The sequence below is a fragment of the Macaca mulatta genome, chromosome 7, assembly GCF_049350105.2.
Source record: "Macaca mulatta isolate MMU2019108-1 chromosome 7, T2T-MMU8v2.0, whole genome shotgun sequence".
Lineage (NCBI taxonomy): Eukaryota > Metazoa > Chordata > Mammalia > Primates > Cercopithecidae > Macaca > Macaca mulatta.
This window is the reverse complement of record NC_133412.1, coordinates 3910471-3929212: the sequence shown is the minus strand read 5'-3', so window position 1 is coordinate 3929212 and position 18742 is coordinate 3910471. Positions and strand designations below refer to the sequence as shown.

At 44.2% G+C, this 18742-nt stretch overlaps 1 long non-coding RNA gene across 1 annotated transcript; it reads left to right on the top strand.

The window, feature by feature from the left end:
• Positions 1-12177: 12177 nt before the first annotated feature.
• On the top strand, positions 12178-14500 carry LOC114679253 (uncharacterized). The gene is made up of 2 exons (XR_003730962.2): positions 12178-12603; positions 13748-14500. It is a non-coding gene; the product is annotated as an uncharacterized LOC114679253 (long non-coding RNA).
• Positions 14501-18742: the final 4242 nt, after the last annotated feature.

The following is an 18742-nucleotide window of genomic DNA, read 5'->3' as shown; positions in this document are numbered from 1 at the left end:
GAGGCAGGGTTAGGAGGGATCCTGATTCCTTGGACATCTTTAGGAGAAACATGGTATTTTTATGCTGCATTGAAACAAATGTATCTCTGTATGCCTTACAATTAATGAGGCAGATTTAAGGCACTTTCAATAGCTAGTGTCACATTTTCAACTACTTTTCCCTTTGGTCCCTGGGCTGCGGCTGGGATGTGCCCTGATCCTCTGTCATTCTGCCCTTGTTTATTCCACTGTCTCCTGCAAAACTCCCGAAGGGTCTTATATGAAGGTGTTTTTTTTGTTGTTTTTTGTTGTTTTTTTGTTTTTGAGACGAAGTTTCGCTCTGTCATCCAGGCTGGAGTGTGGTGGCTCAATCTATGCTCACTGCAACCTCTGCCTCCCACGTTTCAGCCTCCAGAGTAGCTGGGAATACAGGCGTGTTGCTACCATGCCCAGCTAATTTTTGTATTTTTAGTAGATAGAGGGTTTCACCATGTTGCCTGGGCTGATCTCAAACTCCTGGCCTCAAGTGATCCGCCTGCCTCACCTTCCCAAAGTGCTGGGATTACAGGTGTGAGCCACTGTGCCTGGCCAGAAAGTTATTAAAATTTCTCTACACCTTGCTTTCCTCGCCTGTGAGCAACACCTTTTCATCTCACAGGTGTCTGAGCTCCGGTGAGAGCATCCTGAATGGGAAGCCAGTACAGGGATGGCAGCAGGTCAACTGTGGTAATGGTGAGGTGAGTTTCCCTCCTTCTGCAAGAGTCTCCTTGCAGGGGGAACATGCCTGTTCAAAGAAAGCCTTTATTTTGCTTTTTAAAAAAATTATAAATGTTTTTTAATTTTTAATTTTTGTGGGCACATAATAAGTAGGTGAATATTTATGGGGTACATGAAATATTCTGATACAGGCATGCAGTGCATAATCATCACATGATGAGAAATGGTGTATCTATCCCCTCAAGCATTTATCCCTTGTGTTGCAAACAATCGAATTATATACTCTTACAGTTATTTCAAAATTAACAATTAAATTATTAATGATTATAGTCACCCTGTTGTGCTATCAAATACTAGGCATTATTTATACTTTCTATTTTTTGTACCCATTAACCATCCTTACCTCCCTGCCAACCCCCACTCCCCTTCCCAGACTCTGGTAAACATCCTTCTATTCTCTGTGTCCATGAATTCAGTTGTTTTGATGTTTAGATCCCACAAATAAGTGAGAACATGTGATGTTTGTCTTTCTGTGCCTGGCTTATTTCACTTAACATAATGACCCCTATTTCCTTCCATGCTGTTGCAAATGACAGGATCTCATTTTTTGATGGCTGAATAGTACTCCGTTGTGTATATGTACTATATTTTTGTGAATTCATTCATCTGTTGATGAACACTTAGGTTACTTCCAAGTCTTGGCTATTGTGAATAGTGCTGCAATAAGCATGAAAGTGCAGATATCTCTTTGATATACTGATTTTCTTTCTTTTGGGTATATATCTAGGAGTGAGATTGCTAGATTGTAAGGTAGCTCTATTTTTAGTTTTTTGAGGAAACTCTAAACTGTGCTCCGTAGTGGTTGTACTAATTTACATTCCCACCAACAGTATACAAGGGTTCCCTATCCTCTACTTCCTTGCCAACATCTGTTACTGCCTCACTTTTGAATAAAAGCCATTTTATCTGGGGTGAGATGATATCTCATTGTAGTTTTGCTCTGCATTTTTCTGCTGGTCAGTGATGTTGAGCACCTTTTCATATGCCTGTTTGCTATTTGTCTTGTTTTGAGAAATGTCTATTAAGGTATTTTGCCCATTTCGAAGTCATATCATTAGATTTTGTTTTTCCTGTAGAGTTGTTTGAGCTCGTTATGTATTCTGGTTATTAATCTCTTATCACGTGGGCAGTTTGCAAATATTTTCTTCTATTCTGTGGATTATCTCTTCACTTTGTCAATTGTTTCCCTTGCAGTGCAGAAGATTTTTAACTTAACGTGATTCCATTTGTCCATTTTTGCTTTGGTTGCCTGTGTTTGTGGGGTATTTCTCAAGAAATTTTTGCCCAAACCAATGCCCTAGAGAGTTTCCCCAATGTTTTCTTGTAGTAGTTTTATAGTTTGAGGTCTTAGATTTAAGTCTTTAATTCATTTTGATTTGATTTTTGCATATGGCAAATCTAGTTTCATTCTCCTGCATGCGGATATGCAGTTTTCTTAGCACCACTTGTTGACGACACTTTCTTCTCCCTGTTGTGCATTCTTGGCAACTTTGTTGAAAATGAGTTCACTGTCAGTGTACAGATTTGTTTCCAGGTTCTCAATTCTGTTCCATTGGGCTATGTGTCTGCTTTAATGCCAGTACCATGCTGTTCGGGTTACTATAGCTCTGTAGTATAATTTGGAGTCAGGTACTGTGATTACTCCAGTTTTGTTCTTTTTGCTCAGAACAGCTTGGCTATTCTGGGTCTTTTGTGGTTTTGTATAAATTTTAGGATTGTTTTTCTATTTCTGTGAAAAATGTCACTGGTATTTTGATAGGGATTGCATTGAGTCTGAAGATTACTTTGGGTAGTATGGACATTTTTACAATATTGATTCTTCCAATCGATGAACATGGAATATCTTTCCATTCTTTGGTGCCCTCTTCAATTTCTTTCATTGGTGTTTGATAGTTTTCATTGCAGCAATCTTTCACTTCTCTGGTTAAGTTAATTGCTAGGTATTTAATTTTCTTTGTGACTATTGTAAATGAGATTACTTTTCTTATTTCTTTTACAGATTGTTCACTGTTGACATATAGAAATTCTACTGATTTTTGTATGATGATTTTGTACCTTACAGTTTTACTGAATTGATCAGTTCTAATAGTTTTCTTGTGAAGTCTTTAGGTTTTTCCAAATATAAGATCATATCATCTGCAAACAAGGATAATTTGACTTCTTTCTTTCCAGTTTGGATGCCCTTTATCTTTCCTGATTGCTCTAGCTAGGACTTCCAGTACTATGTTGAATAACAGTAGTGAAAGTGAGAATCCTTGTCATGTTCCAGATTTTAGAGGAAAGAGGAAGCCTTTATTTTGGAGCACAGTGTGTGACAGTGGAAAGAGCACAGAAATTGGAGTCACACATCCTGCCCACATCCTGCCTCATTGGCTTTGTGACTTTAGAAATGTTATTGAACTTTCCTGGATCTTGGTAGCCTCACCTTTAAAATGGGTATAATAATCCCTGTTCGAATGGCTGTAGTGACTTTGAAACATGCCAACTTGGCTAAGCCACAATGCATTTCCCCAGAATTATTGTTCCTGTATGTTTCCAGTTAAGATGGGCCTTGAAGGACATTTTGCACGGATTTGGAGAGTGGAAATGGAGTAGCAGCTGTGTTGCTGTTACTATTGAAAGGTGGGTATGTTATCTATATAACAAACCTGCACATGTACCTGTGAACCTAAAATAAAAGTTAAAAACAAAAAAAAGACAATTAAAAATAATAATTTTTTATTATATGCTATTTTACATTTGATATGGGTCTATATTTACACAAATACTCCCCAATATGATGGCCATTAGCCACAGTGTGGCTCTCGAATATGACCACTTAAAATTGAGATGTGCTGCAATTTAAAAATAATATACATTTTATTATTTTTAATACTATTTATTATTATACATTTATTATTACACGCAAAGTCGCTCTCTGCTGGCTCACCTCATGGGTGTGCAGAAGCAGCTGGGCTTGCAACTGTTCAACCTTCCCCTCATGCTCCTTCGGCTCCTCCAATGCTTGAGTCAGAGATGTGTTTAGCTCCACAATGAGGGGCGTCTGCTTCTCTTGCAGATCACCTGCATTATCAAAGTTGGGGGCAGGGAGAGACTGACACACAGAGACATGTGGATAGGTTCTAAAACTACCTCTCTGGAAAAAGCAAAAGCCCTGGGTTATAGTGTTTGCCAATTGATGCGGTGTAAATACTCCCTTTGTGGCTGATTTCAAGCTCTCAATGTGATGTCATTGAAAGCAAAGTTAGGAAAAGATCCGTACAGTAGACTCTTGTGAGGATAGGAAGCGGCTGCAGTGCAGCACTGATGATGGATCCAGTCAGTTTTGATGAACTGCAGTGTGTGCTTGTGGGTTCTACATTGTCCTTGCTCTTCCCAATTTACAACCATCTTCCCTTCCTGACAGCCTTTTCTGCAAACTTCAAGTTGCAGATTTATATGCAAAGGTACCTACCTATCAGAGACTTTTTAAGCAGTTGCCATAGAATAATCCATTTACATCTACATTTTTTTTTTTTCCTCTAATGATTTCCTCTAATGATTTTACTTATGTGACTGAACCCTGCCCCCTGACAGATATGGGCAGTTTAATTGACATAATTTATGTGAAACACCCAGCAGTGCTAGGCACAGAGTAGCCACTACATAATGTCAACTTCCTTAATGAGCGATTGTCAACTATTTGAAATTAATAGTATGTCATTTCCTCTCCTGATATCATGGGACTCAGAGATAATTCATCATATTTATGGAATCATGTTCCTTTTCTTTCTTTCCTAAGCAGATGAATCATACAGACCAGCACTATTCAATAGAAACATAATGCAAGCCACATATGTCATTTAAACATTTCTAGTGCCACGTTAGAAAAAGCTAAAAAAAGGTAAAATTAATTATAATATATTCAATGTAATCCAATATATTAAAAATATTATTTCAACATGTAATCAGTGTAAAATAATATCCATTAGGTATTTTAAATTCTTTTTATACCAACTATTTAAAATGTATATTATTTTTAAATTGCAGCACATCTCAATTTTAAGTGATCATATTCAAGAGCCACACTGTGGCTAGTGGCCATCATATTGCAGAGCATTTGTGTAAATATAGACCCATGTCAAATGTAAAATAGTGTATAATAAAAAAATTATTTTTAATTGTGTATTTTTTTCTTTTGTTTTTAACTTTTATTTTAGGTTCGGAGGTACATGTGCAGGTTTCTTACATAGATAAACTCGTGTCACGGGGGTTTGTTGTACGGATTATTTCATCATCCAGGTACTAAGCCTAGCACCCAATAGTTTTTTTTTTTGCTCCTCTTCCTCCTCCCATCCTCCAGTCTCAAGTAGGTCCCAGTGTCTGTTGTTACCTTCTTTCTGCCGATGTGTTCTCAACATTCAGCTCCCACCTAGAAGTGAGAACAGGCGGTATTTGGTTTTCTGTTCCTGTGTTAGTTTGCTGAAGATAATGGCCTCCAGCTCCATCCATGTTCCTGCCAAAGGTGTGACCTTGTTATTTTTATGGCTCCAGAATATTCCATGGTGTATGTGTACCACATTTTCTTTATCCAGTCTACCACTGATGGGCACTTGGGTGGATTCCCTGTGCTTTCTGTCAGCACGGGCTTCCAAAATCCCAGTGCCGTTCACTTCTAGGGATACTAGAGTTACTAGTAACCAGTAACGGGCTGTCTTGGTTTCAGGAGGGCTGCTTCTATGCACTCATAGCTCACTGGTGTGAGAAATTAGAGACACGAAGTTTTCTCATCACTCCAACTCTCTTGAGCTTTATTTAATGTTTTTAAGACAGGGTCTCGCTCCGTCACCCAGGTTGGAGTATAATGGCACAATGACAGCTCACTGCTTCAGCTTCCCAGGCTCAACCACCCTCCTGCCTCAGCCTCCTGAGTAGCTGGGACCATAGGTGTTTACCACCACGCCTGGCTAATTTTTAAATTTTTTTGGAGCTAAGGTCTCTCTCGCCCAGGCTGGTCTTGAACTCCTGGGCTCAAGAGCTCCTCCTATCTCAGCCTCTTAAAGTGCTAGGATTATGAGGCATGAGTGGCCAGCCCCCTCCATACTTCATGTGCAGCAATTCACGAGGCTTGTCAGGTCCTGCACGCCAGCAGGACAGAGCTGTGGACACCAAAGTCGTAGCACACTAGTGTGAGTTCCTATTAACCTCAATAGTGTTCTGAAGGTCGCTTAAAAACCAACAACAAACTACAACTTCCGATTCACATGCTACTTTGAGTTGAAAGTTTAATACACTAATTTTTGTCTGGTTTTACCATAATAAAATATGTCTATACATTTTTCTGATTAGTAGTCTAATTTGGAATGCAACTAGGAAGTATGCCAATAAACCTGTCATATCGTGTCCAAAATCGGTTCCTTCCGGGGGGTTCTTGGTCTTGCTGACTTCAAGAATGAAGCCGCAGACCCTCATGGTGAGTGTTACAGCTCTTAAAGATGGTGTGTCCGAAGTTTGCCCCTTCAGCTGTTCAGATATGTCCAGAGTTTTTTCCTTCCTCCCGGTCTCGCTGACTTCAGGAGTAGAGCCACAGACCTCAGCAGTGAGTGTTACAGCTCTCCAAGGTGGCACGTGCACAGCTGTTTATTCCTCCCCGGGGGTTCGTGGTCTTAGCTGACTTCAAGAATAAATCAGCAGACCTTTGCTGTGAGTGTTACAACTCATAAAGGTGGTGCAGACACAAAAAACAAGAAGCAGATTGCAAAGAGCAAAAGAACAAACCCTCCGCTCCCTGAGGGGACCTCAGTGGATTGCTGGGCAGGGGCAGGTGGCCAGCTTTTATTCCCTTATTTGGCTCCACCCACATCCTGCTGATTGGTCCATTTACAGAGCGCTGATTTGTCCATTTTACAGAGTGCTGATTGATCGGTTTTCACAGAGTGCTGATTGGTGCATTTACAAACCTTTAGCTACACACAGAGTGCTGATTGGTGTGTTTACAATACTTTAGCTAGACAGAAAAGTTCTCCAAGTCCCCACCAGACCCAGAAGCCCAGCCGGCTTCACCTCTCAATATCCATGCAGGCCTTCATCTCTGTCATCTCTTTCATTTTTGCTTATGTTGATGCAGAGATCCTACATCCAACAATGACTACAGCAGCAAGACTGCCTCGTGGGGAGCTGTCTGCAGAGCTTGCCAACTGGCCAGAGGCTCCCTTGTGGTGGGCTCCAGGTTTCATGTCACAAACTTGGGTACAAAAAAGGAAACTGTCCCAGCCAAAGGAGAAGGATTTCTTGAGGCCAGGAGTTTGAGACCAGCTTGGGGAACATAGTGAGACACCATCTCTACAAAAATAATAATAATAATAATTAGCCAAGCTTGGTGGTACCTGTAGTCCCAGCTACTTGGGAGGCTGAGGCAGGAGGATGGCTTGAGCCCAGGAGTTTGAGGCTGCAGTGCACTATGATCACACCACTGCACTTCAGCCTGGGTGACAGAGATCCTTTCTCTAAAAAAACGAGAGAAGACCGGGCGTGGTGGCTCACGCCTGTAATCCCAGCACTTTGGGAGGCCGAAGCCGGCAGATCACGAGGTCAGGAGATCGAGACCATCCTGGCTAACATGGTGAAACCCCATCTCTACTAAAAACACAGAAAATTAGCTGGGTGTGGTGGTGGGCACCTGTAGTCCCAGCTACTCGGGAGGCTGAGGCTGAGGCAGGAAAATGGCGTGAACCCGGGAGGTGGAGCTTGCAGTGAGTGGAGATTGCGCCACTGCACTCCAGGTTGAGCGACAGACTCCCATCTAAAAAAGAAAAAAAAAAAAAGACTATACAAAAAACGAATCTGTCCATTTCTGGGTTTTCTGGTGAATTCCGGATCTCCCCTCAGACTCCTTCCCTGGAGGATGGGTTTACTCAGGCAGGAGCTCCCAGTGGCTTGAGGGGCGGGGCTCTCTTCTATATGGTGTGTGCTTCAGGGGCTGGCACCTACCCTGAGAACTCCTCCACCTCACTTGGGTGTTCGCAGAGCCCTTCTGCAGGGCCTAGTCAGCCCCTGGTCTGCGCTGTGAGGCTTTCCGGGACCTTGGCCCTTAGCCTCAACCTTGCATTTCTCCAGGCAGTGCAGGAACACGCTTGCTGTCCTCCGGTGCCCTTTCAGAGGGCTGAGGAACTCCAGGACCTGCAGTGTGGCGCCGGTGAGGCAGAACTGTGGGATCCTGGTTCAGAAGGACCCATCCTCAGGGTTCCTATCAATACTCACATCTCTTGTTTTCTCGTAAGCCCTCTGCATCTTGCTTTCTAGTTTTAGCGACTATTTTCCTAAAACGTTTCTGTCTTCTGATTGCCTCTGGGTGTACTTGTTTATTTTAAGAATGTTTCATCTTTGTGCCCTGAACTAGCTGTAACCACTCCCTTAGGGACATAGTAGCTTCATCCAGCTGTTGATGCCATAGGAAGTGACCTCATGCTTACTGCCAAGCAATATGATGAAATGATGGGACAGGGTTTGCCAGTTAATCACTTCAAACTGCAATGTAAAGGTATGAAATTAGGAGATTAGTTCATGCTCAGAAAACAGGTGCTGCGCAAATAACTAAGGTTATGATGGCTTTCCAAGGTCTCCAAACTAGGGCACTCACAGTAGCGCACATATACATTTCTCCCATAAGATTTTCCAGTAAACCACGTCATCATCAAATGATTCATACTGATCAAATTTTGAAGAGCAGTTCCATAAAACATGGTAAGATCTACAATGAGTTGACTTTAACTTGGGAAAAGAAAAGCTATTGGAATGCTTCCACCTTGATTGAAATAAACTTGGACTTGCGGCCAGGCACGGTGGCTCACGCCTGTAATACCAGCACTTTGGGAGGCTGAGGCAGGGAGATCACCTGAGGTCAGGAGTTCAAGACCAACCTGTCCAACACGATGAAACCCCATCTCTACTAAAAATATGAAAATTAGCTGGGCGTGTTAGCAGATGCCTGTAATCCCAGCTACTCAGAAGACTGAGGCAGGAGAATTGCTTGAACCCAGGAGATGGAGGTTGCAGTGAGCTGAGATCCAGCCTGGGGGCAAGAGCGAAACTCCATCTCAAAACAAACAAGCAAACAAACAGACAAAAAATCTTGGGTTTGCAATAAACGGTGGTTCACCCAGTGTTTCACATGAGCATGAGATTCACCTGAGGACATTTGTCCCCAGAAATTGATCAGAGGAACTCTAAATTCTCTGGGCATTTTGTACTCCCCTGAAACAGCAAGCCTTCTGGTAGTGACATTTAGGTTGTGGTGGGCCTAGGTATGGGAGCGGGTACACAGTTGCCTCCCTGGGGCTTATTTGGGCGTTTTTTGTTTGTTTGTTTGTTTGCTTTGTTTTGTTCTTTGGGGTGTTTTTTTTGTTTTTTTTTTTTTTTTTTTGCCATCACAGATCTTGAGCTCTAGAAACACTAGAACTCCTGAGGGTTGGCTCTGGTGCCATTTTGATAGCCCAAGTAAGGTAGAATTTGTTATCAGCCTAGACTAAGTAAAATGATTTTTGGCTTACATGAATTTATTTGATCCCACATCTGTTTGCAGAAGTGCTGTCCGTTTCTGTCCAGTATCCTCATGGCACTTCAGCCTACAGGCATGAGGAAGGAAAATGTGGGCTGCCATTTGGAGGAAGAACTGGAAACCAAACACTCCTTTTGGATCCATTTAGGATGTCTGTGGGTTTGAGCCAATTTCAGACTTGAAAAGCAGGGCGGTTTTTCAAAGACAGTTTGTAGAGGGACCCAGAGAGGAGCCTGGGAGCAGAACATGGTCCATTTGTTCCATTGGAAAATGACATTAGCGTGGTAAGACTTGCTAAGCTCCCTGCACCTCTGCACAGCCAGGGTGCTACTACCCAGGCTTCATGCATCAGGGCTTTGGTTTTGATGGAAGAGTGGGTTCCTGTGTTCTCTGGGTTCTTTGCTGTCCTTAGGATCCTACAGAAGCGTCACATATACTTGTGCTTCCTTTTTGAAAAGATGTGGTGGTTGGTGTCCCTCTCCTCCTCCTAGCTCTGGGTTGTAGTTCTCCTCCCACATCATCCTTGGCCTCTCATCAGGAGTTTGCATCCTTAGGCGACAAGAGAGGGACATTGCTGCAGGCTCAACTCTTCTTCCTCGTGTGGGTGCCCTGCCCTTGGATGTGCTGGGCTGAGCCACCTCTTACTGATGCTGGAGAAGGTTGCTATGGCCCAGTTGGCACCAGGACCCACCTGTTAAGTTGGGCTGCAGGATGATGTGCTGCCATGATTTCCTTTTGCCTTATTTTCTTCTGTCCTCCTTCAGTTTGCTGCACAGCAGCTTGTGTATCCATCAGCTACCCAGCTTCTTCCTGGGCCCCGGGCCTCAGGGAGCCGTGCTGCCTCATTGCTGGGAGAGTGTGCACACAGTGCTTTGGGCACCTGCTCTTTCCTTTCCCAGTCTGCTCTTCACAAAGGCTGCCAGAGGGCCTGATCACATCCCCTTACCCCTCCCATCCCACACATGTCAGGCCTTTAGCCCCACACCTTGGGCACCCTGCCTTGCCTCACCTTAACCACTCTTTTTAAATTTTTAATTTTTTTTTATTTTGAGACAATCGCACCCTGTTTCCCAGACTGGAGTGCACTGGTGCAATCTCTGCTCACTGCCACCTCCACCTCCCGGGTTCAAGCGATTCTCCTGCCTCAGCCTCCTGAGTAGCTGGGATTACAAGTTTGTGCCACCACGCCTGGTTATTTATTTATTTATTTATTTTGGTATCTTTAGAAAAGATGGGGTTTCACCATGTTGGCCAGGCTGATCCTGAACTCCTGATCTCGTGATCCAACCACCTCGGCCTCCCAAAGTGCTGAGATTACAGGTGTGAGCTACCGTACCCAGCCACCTTCACCACTCTTGTTCTGAGCCCCAATTTTGCTGGGCTCCTTCGCTGATTTGTGCTCCCTTCCTGGGCCCTTTTTGCTCCCTTTGCGCCCATATACCCCTTTCAGGTCACTAACTCTTATCGTGACCAACCAGGCCAGGCCCTCCGTGGCTCACTTTCCTGGAGAGGCTCATTGGAGCACCCACCACTGTGACAACATCACCTGTCGTGCTGTCTTCGCTGGTCTCAAGCCTCTTTGAGGGCAAGGACCACGTCATGTTTGCTCAGGCCTGAAACTTTCGTGCTTGGCTCTGAGTAGGCCCACAGTAATGCCAGTGTGTTCGATGGGAGAAGGAATGAGCTGTACCTTGCTATCCCAGCATACCCTACCCTACCCAACTCTAGTCCTAAATAGTGGCAGAGATGGATAGATCATAAGCAATTCTAAATCAATTGTACCAGTGTGGTTGCACTACCTGCTTTTAGCAGCTGGAGAAGCACGCTGGAACTGTCCATGGAATGCTCCACTTTGCTAAGATAACCATCAAAAAGGGAAAGTGCAAAGCAGGTATCCATTCCATAAATCACTGGTTTGTCAACTCACTGTCCAGCCCTACAGTGATTGTTTGACAAAAGCAAAAAGGTTCACAAAAGCCTGATCATGCTTTTTGGCATTATATTATCAGGGCCTTAAAAAATCCTCTTCTCTCATTAAAATATAATAGTTCCTATTAGGAGCATCTCAGACCCAGTAGATACCTAATGCTTGTTTATTGATGGTGGTGAAGACAGCATCGTTAGTACAGAGGTAATTGATTTTCACAGTGACAAGCCGGAGGCTCGTTGATGAATGAGCAAATGAGGCCCTGCAAGACACGGAAATGCCTTGTGAATGAAAGCAGTTATTTCAGTGCAGTTTTACTGTTAAGTGCTTTTATTGGATTCAGATTTTAAAAATGAGTAGTTCCTGGAGGGTATACACAACTGTGTGGAACAGCATGTGTGACTGACAACTTGCAGCACCCTTAGAGAAGCTCGGACTTCAGGAGCTCGAGCTTCCGCTGCTGACGCGGACCTGCTCTCTGTTCTCTGAGGCATGATCAGGCTTTTGTGGATCTTTTGGTTTTTGTCAAACATTCACTGTAGGGCTGGACGGTGAGTTGACAAACCAGTGATTTATGGAATGGATACCTGCTTTGCTCTTTCCCTTTTTGATGGTTATCTTAGCAAAGCAGAGCATTCCAAGGACAGCTCCAGCCTGCTTCTCCAGCTGCTAAAAGCAGGTAGTGCAACTCAGATCCAGATTAAATGTCCATTTATTCAGTCACACTGCTTCCTGGGTGCTTTCTCTGAATGCAGGATTCAGTCCAAACCTCTGGGCACCCTGGTGGCTTGAGGTTCACTGTGCATATTTTTCACATGTGGAAACTAAGACTCAACTCGGGGAGGTTGCAGAACTTCCAAGGTCATGTCCAGTATTCTTATCTGCATGTGCCCAGGCCCACTCCACTCCTTGCAATATTTTGGTCATATCCTGGGGAGGCAAGGCCAGCAAACCTTTTGAAAATATATGGTTGAGAGAAAAAGCAGCCCAGGGCAGGGAAGGTGACTCTGCGATTGCCACACACACAAACAGCATCAGAAAATCCGAAACCAGTCACAAATAAAATGCAGTTGAGCAAATCTTTCTAGGATCTTAATTGTTTATGCAGTAATGGGTGGCATTTGTCTGCTATAATTTGTCAATTGAAAAAGCAAACAGTTTCAATTCAGTAGTAGAAAACTGCATGCAGGAACGAGTGACAGAATAATCTCTGGAGGAAAATGTTATTGGAAACCATTAAGCAAGAATTTATGAGAAAATGAAAGACAAGCTGTCCTCTCATCCCACGCTGTTGAACTTTCCCTGGAAACTGCAAGCTGCCAATGAGAAGCCAAGTTGAAATGCAAGGCCAGCCAATCAAACAGCTTATCACGTAAAAGGCAAGGTAGGTGAACCAAAGATACTATGGCTGAAAGGGAACAGGGAGGAAGGACTCAGGATGTCTGTGTGCTGAATCTGAACACCTGGCTACCCAGCAAAAATATACCTGCAAGCAGGTATATTTCCTCTAAATATTAGGTCAGAATACAAGTCAAATCCAATTATAAAACACCTCCCTTTTTTCCCCTTCTGCAAAACATATTTCACGATACAAGGCAATAACCCTAGCCGTTATCTGCCACATGATTTAAGAAATAGAGAGGCTTCTAGCGTTCCTCCTTCTCCTTCTCTTCCTCCCTGTCCTCCCTCTGTGCTGTACCTGCTTCCATCCATCTCTTTGTATAACTCCCCCTTCCTTTCTCTTTCCCTCCTTCCCTTCCTTCCTCCTGCTCTCCCTCCCTCTGTTCATTCATCTGTCCATCCATTTACCTACCCACTAGTGTACACTGAACGCATATTTTCATTGGCTGTGATGTTCCAGGGACAGTGCTAGGTTCTGGAGGTGCAGTCATTTCTAAGAGCATCATGGTCTCTGTTTCTCATGGAGTTCACAGTCTCAGGTGGGTACAGACACCTGACCAAACCATTACAGTCCTCCCTAATAAGTGCAGGAAGCACCTCCTCTGCAGAGATTTGCAGCGCTAATGTGAAGCTCCTAGCTAGTACTACTACTGCTGCGTCTGCTGCTCGTGGCTGTGCTTACATAATGCCTGCGAAGTGCCTCCCTGTTTTAAAGACTTCACGTATAGTAACTTACTTAATCCCGTAATTACCCTGTAAAGTTCATGCTGCTTTTATCCCTTTGCAGAGGAGGAAACTGAGCTGCAGAACGATCAAATGACCTGCCTGAGGTACCCTATCTGTTGGCACAGGCCTGAGCACATAGTGGACGCAGGAGCACCCACTTCCTTTTTCCTCCCCTCCGGCTCTTTGCTGTCAGGGGTTCTCTCTTGCCTTCTCTGGTTGTGCCTGTGCTGCGTGCCACACCTTTTCCCTCAATGAATTTCAGGTGTGCACACTCCCTGCAATAAAATACTGTTTACATCAAGGAGCTTGGGCTATGTTGAGAAGTAAATGAAATATCTCCACCGTTGTGGTTCCCCCTAACTCACTGTGTTTTCTTATTCTTGTAAAATCTTCCCTTGCAGGCAGTGGAAGGGGCCGCAGAAGTTCCTTGACTCACGAGGCAAGGCATTCAGAGGCCTCGTGACACCTCCCGGGATCTGCAGTCATTGGGCTGCACTTGCCAATAGCAACATCTGGCAAAAATAGCCAAGCAGCAGAGCGGCCTGGGCTCGGGAGCTGAGCAACCCCTGACTGGCCACATGGAGACTGTGCTGAGCTCTGCCCAAGCCCTGTGATCCTGGAAAACAGTAAAGTGAAGGAGCCATCTGCGTTCTGGGGAATGGCCCACTGCAAAAAATACCCTTCCTCATAGGACGTTGAGGACTCATGATGTCCCCTCATTGATGACGAGCCCAGACACAGCCCTTCCTAATTCCAATTCTTTGCGTCATAAGTGATCGACTGTTTTGTTCCCACTGGTCAATCAGAACAACATTCTTGCTAACCAGACTTCGGTTCAGCTCTTCTCCCTCCCCATGTCCCTGCCCGGTGTCCTATCCTCATCCTGAGCCAGCACACGCCCCTCCTTGGCAGCTCCTCCTGCAGCAGGCTGACCTCAGACTCCCCCTGATCCATTGTCCAAATATATCACCCTTTCACCCTAAGTCCTTATACCCTATTCTTTCTAGTTTTGTTCATTCCTCCCTGTGAAAGATGAACCCTCTTTTCCTAACCCCAGACCTGCTTGCAGACTGCTATGATGGCCAAGTGTCCCCGCTACTGCAAGAGTCCCTTCTCTCCCTTGCGATATCTTTTAAATAAAATCCCTCCTTACCAAGCCTGGATTTGTGTTTTATTTAACTAGAGAGATCCCAGCTGGAAGCTCCTGCATTAATAATGTGGGAACCTGTTCGTGAGAACTGAAGAGCTTGTCTCTAGTCAGAGCTGCTGTTGCTGGGGTCAGAGGAGTGGAAGTCCTGAGTACTGGTGGGTAGGATTTAAGAAAGAAGAGAAAGAGGGAGAAAGGGAGAGAGGGAGAGAGAGAAGAAAGAAGAAAGAAAAAGAGAAAGAAAAAGAAAAAGAAAGAAAAGGAAAGAAAGAAGAGAAAAGGAAAATAAGGAAAGAAGAGAAAAGCAAAATAAAGAAGGAAAGAAGAGAAAAGGCAGATTCTGAGAAACTATGGCTTATATTCCAAATGAAGTTCTGAGATCTGTAATGTGGAGAGTTTCATAGAATCAATCCTTTCCTCCAACTTTATTGAGATGGTTTAATGAGAGTCCTTTCCTACTGGGACCCTGAGAAATGCATCCTATGACCGCAGTCACGAAGCCTGGAGGGATTCACAGCCCCACATTTCTTTCTTTTTCTTTTCTTTTTTCTTTCTTTTTTTTTTTCAGGTGGAGCCTAGGTCTGTGGCCCAGGCTGAAGTGCAGTGGAGGGATCTCGGCTCACTGCAACCTCCACCTCCCAGGTTCAAGCAATTCTCCTGTCTTAGCCTCCTGAGTAGCTGGGACTACAGGCTTGTGCCACCACGCCCAGAGGTTTTTTGTGTTTTTTAGTAGAGACAGGGTTTTGCCATGTTCGACAGGCTGGTGTCGAACTCCTAACCTCGGGTGATCTGCCCGCCTCGGCCTCCCAAAGTGCTGGGATTACAGACGTGAACCACCACACCTAGCTGAAGCCCCACATTTCTCAGGGACAGAGGTCCCTCTCCACACCTGTACTTCCACTAGGCTCCCCACCTCCACTGAGTCCTCATCGCTGTCACCCACACAAGTTTCTCTGATACCTACCCCTGCCCCAGAGCTTCAGAGCAGGGCCCATGGTTCAGCTACAGAAACACTAGTATACTGCTGGGCACACAGGGAGGATGGGGGAAAAGTGCCTGGGAATTGTTCACTTTTCTAAATAACCAAATCAGCGTTCCTGATACAACTGTTGTTGTCTATAGATAATGCTGTGCATTCGCTCATTTAAAAAAAATTAATTCATTCACTTAACAGACATTTACTGGCCACCTCTATGTTCTAGGTGAGCATAGGGATGAGTTCAGTTGAGAGGAGAGAGCTCCCATCCCATGGGACCCCCCATGGCCAATGTGGACACAATGCTATGGGAGCCCAGAGGATAAAGGAATTAAATTTTCTTTGGAAAGTCCATACATTCATCAAAGAAGGGGTGACACTGGTGACACTTACATGAGCGGTGAACACTGGGCAGAGAGAGAGAGAGGGAGAGAGAGAACACTTCCCTAGAAGGAGGAAAGAATGATGGAGAAGAGTGGAGGTCGGCACCAGCTGGAGAGAAGAATGTCTCGGGCTCCAAGCGGCTGCAGGGAGGAAATCGGGGTGTGGTGGGGGTGCAAGGAATGAGATGGGTGATGGGGGCAGAGTGAGGCTGCAGCCTTTGTCTTGGGTCTGAGGGGTCACCTAAGACTCTAAGAAGGAGCCCTGCTGCCTCCACTCTGGGTTTTAGGATCACAAGTCTGGCCACAGTATAGAGTAGGCTATCGGAGGCCACTTGGAGGCTGAGCAGATGACCATGAAGCTGCCAGACTGGGCAGACTGGGTAGACTGGCCTCGATCTTCTGGAATGGACGTGGAGATCCAGGGCAGAGGGCAGTACGCAGGGGCAGAGCCCCATCCACCTCACCACAGCCCGCTCTCTGCCCAACCTTCACAGACCCCTCTCAAGGTGTTAGCTCGGGCTGCTGGGGCAAGAGTGGCTTCATTAACCAAGACAGAAGCCGAAAGGAAGTCCAGATGTGTGGGGGACAAGTATGAGCATGTCTTTGACGCACCAAACATGAGTTGCTTCCGAGACGCCAGGGCCAGGTGTTTACAGCGGCAGCAGATGAGGAATGAGTGCCGCCTCGAAGTCAGTGAGAGGAAATTGTGAGGGGGGTAAGATTTGGGCTTGATATTGAGGTGAGGAGAAGGTCGGGTTTAGAAACTTTTATTTACATTCAGTAAGAAGAAAATGGATGTGTTTACATTTCATGTTAGTATTTTTCCTCTGTTTCTTCTGTTTGGGGTACCAATGAATAAATGAGTGCCCTGAAGAAAGGGGATAAAGTCAGTAGGAATTTATGAGTTAAACAGTCAGCACCAAAACAACAGTGGTGGACTAAATGGAAGTGCTGGATGATAGGCTATGGAAAGATAAAAACTTAACTGCTCTAGCCTCTCTGTAAATGTGCTTTCTGAGGTCTAGAATTTGGAATAAAAACCTTCATTCATTATCCATTATTGATGGAGAAAAGGGATGGAGATTTATGAGAAGTACCAGGAAGATATTAATGTACAATGAAGAAGCTGGTATTTATAATATACTCCAGTTATTATACATCCAGAAGCTGCCATTACAGTGTATTTCATTACCCTCTTAATTGTGATACTTCCTTTACCTTCTCAAGTACCCGTGAACTTTCTCATATATAATACATTTAATTAAGTTAATAGCTATACCTTCTACGTCATTTAAAAAATGATAGCTCAGGTGAAGTAAAATAGAGGAAAAGAAACGCATTGCCTGACTTGCTCAAATATGCAGGGCAGCTTAACGAGTGGTGAGTGACAGCACAGGAATCTTGATCACCAACACTGCTTCCCGAGCTCCCGGCTGTGGGAAGTGTTATGCACAGTGTATGTAAACCAATCTGAAGGTGGAAGGCTTTCTCTACCTCTACTTCAAATGAGACTACAACCTTCAATACTTATTTGTTGTCCCAAATTTTCGTTCTGATGTGAATGAAACTTAAAAACTAATTGGTATGATTAAAATTGATGTGTATTGTAAACAAGATAAGGATAATTTATCTACAAAGACTTATGTGATCTCAAATAATCCTTCCTGTTCCCTAACTTTCTATTCTTAAGCGCCTTTGGTGTTTTGTGAGAAAATAACCTGTAAGTATAAGCCATTAATGTGTCTTTGATTACAAACAATTTATTGCACACCTACCATCATGATACAATCATCGAAAAGCATTAGAATCATGAAAGTGTGTTTATCAGAGGCATAGTCTTGGCGTTAGCAGGTCTCAGCCTCCCGAGTAGCTGGGACTACAGGCGCGCCCCACTACGTCCGGCTAATTTTTTTTGTATTTTAATAGAGACACGAATTCACCATGTTGGCCAGGATGGTCTTGATCTCCTGATCTCGTGATCCGCCTGCCTTGGCGTCCCAAAGTGCTGGGGTTACAGGTGTGAGTCACTGCACCTGGCCCACTGTTTTCTTATTTTAAGAAATTGCCACAGCCATCTCAACCTTCAGCAACCACCACCGAGATCAGTCAGCAACCATCAACATCAAGGCAAGACCCTCCACCAGCAAAAAAATTATGGCTCACTGAAGGCTCGGGTGATTATTAGCATTGTTTAGTAGTAAAGTGTTTTCTTGTTAAGATATGTGTATTGTTTATATTACACATAATTTTATTTTACACTGATATGGTTTGGCTGTGTCTCCACCAAAATCTCATCTTGAATTGTAATTCCCCTTAATCCCCATGTATCACGGGAGGGACCTGGCGGGAGGTAATTGAATCATGGGGGTGGTTCTCATGATAGTGAGCAAGTTCTCATGAGATCTGAAGATTTTGTAAGCACCTGGCATTTCCCCTGCTGGCACTCATTCTCTCTCCTGCCACCCTGTGAAGAGATGCCTTCTGCCATGATTGTAAGTTTCCTGAGGTCTCCCCAGCCATGCAGAACTGTGAGTCAATTAAACCTCTTTTCTTTATAAATTATCCAATGTTGGGTATTTCTTCACAGCAGCTTGAGAACGGACTAATACACACATAATAATACATAGTAGATTGTGTAGTGTAAACATTACTTTTATATGCACTCAAAAATTTAAAAATGTGTGCGACTGGCTTTATTGGGGATATTTGTCTACTGTGGTGCTGGAACTGAATCTGCAGTGTCTCTATGGTGTGCCTGTAGTCATCATGCTAGCTATGCATCTTGGTACAATCTAACACAAGGGTGGCACATGGTAAGGCAGGAGAACAGCATATTTTCAGATACATTACTTAATGTGATACTCATAAGAAGCCCGGGAGTGACCTGTGT